Source organism: Styela clava, chromosome 12 (genome assembly GCF_964204865.1).
Source record: "Styela clava chromosome 12, kaStyClav1.hap1.2, whole genome shotgun sequence".
NCBI lineage: Eukaryota > Metazoa > Chordata > Ascidiacea > Stolidobranchia > Styelidae > Styela > Styela clava.
This window is the reverse complement of record NC_135261.1, coordinates 17,797,030-17,800,221: the sequence shown is the minus strand read 5'-3', so window position 1 is coordinate 17,800,221 and position 3,192 is coordinate 17,797,030. Positions and strand designations below refer to the sequence as shown.

At 37.2% G+C, this 3,192-nt stretch overlaps 1 long non-coding RNA gene across 1 annotated transcript; it reads right to left on the bottom strand.

Annotated features, from left to right (window-relative positions):
* Positions 1–646: 646 nt before the first annotated feature.
* LOC120329395 (uncharacterized) lies at positions 647–1,871 on the bottom strand. The gene is made up of 2 exons (XR_005567741.2): positions 1,267–1,871; positions 647–1,043 (listed from the first exon to the last, which is right to left on the bottom strand). It is a non-coding gene; the product is annotated as an uncharacterized LOC120329395 (long non-coding RNA).
* Between the last annotated feature and the right edge of the window lie 1,321 nt (positions 1,872–3,192).

Sequence of the window (3,192 nt, the reverse complement as noted above, 5' to 3'; positions counted from 1 at the left end):
ATTGTTACGTCGTGCAGAAGTCATTGTTCATTGATAGGACAGATCGTAGCACATATTTCTTGCAGTAAAAGCGTCTTTTTTGTAAAATGTGCAACTTTTGGAAGTGGGAAGACAATATTTGTTACTAAATTTTTAAGGAACATTTTAAAATCATTTTCAGGTAGTTACCTGATGTGCGCTACGAAGCTCACTTTCTAGGCGTTTTTCAGGGCCTCGGCTCGCGGCCTATTTTGGATATAACATTTTAACCTAATAAATAATGTGTTATTTGGGCCAAACGTCGTTCGGCCTCAAATGCTTTTCTGGCGTTGCTACTAAATATCTCAAAGGGATTGATATTTGGTTTCCTCCGTTCATTGAAATGATATAATCGTCAAAAGTTTGAATCATGTCTTTAAGCTTGCGTAATGATATTTCTGTTGCACGAATGATTTCTTCGACCCATTATTTGTTTTGCTCTGTATTTGATGATAGATCGGCCTATTTCTGTCATGTGCCAGAAAATTACATAGGTGGGCGCTTAAGGCAATCAAATATTTAGCTATGATTAGATTCAATAATACATTAAGTTGTTTATGTAAGAGGCGATTTCCGGTTTGCATTAATCTTTAACGTTTCCAAAGTTAATTAAATACACAGCACAACATCCACATGATTATAAAATTCTTTCACATTCTTTTTTCAAATTAAGTCTTATATCAAGATAATAGATCGATGTTGCTCAAATGATGAACTGTTATTGTGACGATAGTATATATTTATATATATATAAAATATGATTATGACATACGGCACGCCAATTGCACAATGTTACTTATCTATGCCACTGGTGAGTAAACATTTTGTTAATGAAGGAATTAATTTTATCAGAATATCGCCTAGCCATTGCTTTCATTCATGTTTATAAACACACATTAATTAACCCAAGTAGGTAGATTTCTCCATTCCGTCTCGGATGTGTGGCCTATACTGCAGATGCGTCTCGAACAAGGTGCTCTCAAATTGTTCATGCTTTCTTACGAAGTTGACGTAATCGCTGGCCTCTAGTAAAAATAGTGTATCAAAATATTTATTTATTGCTAAGAAAGTAGAACAAACGGTTTCTCGTATTTCAAATGTACACCAGACACTTTTCAGCTAGGAGAAGTAATGATCCAATTTCAAGTTATAGTTGGTGTAGGTTGAGTGTTTGCAATGGTAAAGTATATGAAGTAATCTGTGGCCAAGGATTAGAGAAATATCTCTAAATAGAATAAATATAAATACCTGGATACGTTACATTATCAGCAACAACGACAGTTCCCTTTTGAATTAATCCTGTGTCAAGCAATTCAATCAATTCTTTTTTATAATTTGGTGGGTCGTTATCGATTAACACCAAGTCGATTCTTTCTATTCCGTAATTCTCCTTTAATTTTGGTATAACTTCATGTGCATCACCCAGTATTACTTTCACCTGGAACGATAGTTTTTGAACGAAAACATCCACTTAGATCTATCCAATCCCGACCGAGTGCAATAGCTGGTCTGGTGCAATTGTTAAAGCAAATAGAGAAGCGGACAAGCGCTATCTTTACCCTATTATTGACATGCACTACAGACGACACAGAATCAATTCCCCCAAAACATATCACAAAGGCGCAAATGGGTACAGAAATACAGGGGTGTGTACAGAACTTCACACAGAAATTGGGAGTGTTAATGATGGATGTTTACTTTGTATTCACTGATGTTAATAATTCCCTAGATTACAAAAACCCCTTTATTACATTAAAATGGTGATTTTTCGTAATCAACAATGAAGCAACTAAAACTGTAATTACTTTGTCCTAAATGGTTAGTGAATGGGACGTCTTGAACTCGTGGGCATTGTGCTAAGTATAAATCGCCCAATCTTTCTCAGAATATAACTTAGTAACCCGTCGCCGAAAAGGCATTTAGTTGAAATGCAACAAGCGAGCATTACTCAAATATATGTAAACAAATGTCAATTGAATAATTCAAATGGCTATATTTTAGCTGCGAAAACGGAGTGCGAAGTAGTGCATTAACCTTATTCATTATGAGGTCTAAGGCTAAGAAATGCGAAGCCGGAAAGAAGTGAGGAGCTCAAAAGGAATGTGGAAAATCGAAAGCAAATGGACTAAGGGTCTCTAACTGATTCAAATAGCGAAACAAGCGACAAAAACGAAGGCGAGGAAACTATCAACTCTTCAAGCAACCAACGAACGAGAAGGAATGCGTGATATGTCAACACGTTGTTGTAAAAAACGTCGTCATTGTGTCGTCATAATTTCGGGGCTAGCCCCGATCGGCCCCGATGATTTAGTAAAAGAAACAGAAAACAAACGAGACAAACGCGGCGAGTGGAAGATAAAAGAGAGAATACGATATACAATGAGCAACCGGGGCAAAATCGGCGTCGCCCCGTCGACGTTCGGCGAAGGCTTTGCGAGCGAAAAATGAACCATGTCGGGGGAATATGGCTAGTGTAGACAGTCTGTGCAACCGATATTGAGGTATTTTTCGAATATTATACCGAAGCAACAACCGGGGCATTGCCCCGGTTGGCCCTATTGACGCACCGCCACTGCTGAATATATTTCCGAGTCTTAAATCTCCCGGCGCAATTTTTTTTCAATATCACCAATTTCAGAAATTGCTGTGAGTGGGCAAAGTACATTGAAGAGAAACTAAATTGAAAGCGCTAAAAGCAACACAAACGAACTATCTTGATGATTTATCTTTATTTTGTAATAAATTTTGTAAGAACGTCAACTGGAACTTCTGATTGACGCTTTGGAACAGCATAGAACATTCCTCCTGCTCCTCAAAAACAAACCCGGAGTCCTGTTTTTCGGACTCCGAATTGTGCTCAACACTATAGCACATGGCTACTCAACTATTTTTACCAAAGATCCGCATATGAAAAACTTCAAAAATTATTTGGGTCCGGTGTTTTCAGAAATTATATTTCGGCATCCTTAAACGCATACTTCCTTCACCGGCTAATGATTATCAGATAATCGAAATTGTTTATTATAGTGTTATAGTTCTTTTCATACATATTCAAATCAATAAAAGTCATTTTATAAAATGAAAATGAAGTGGGGCTAATGATCCAAAATAAAAAATTAGGTGCGGTCCGAATCAAATACTCGAAAGATCCGGGTTCGGCCCGCTAATGGACCT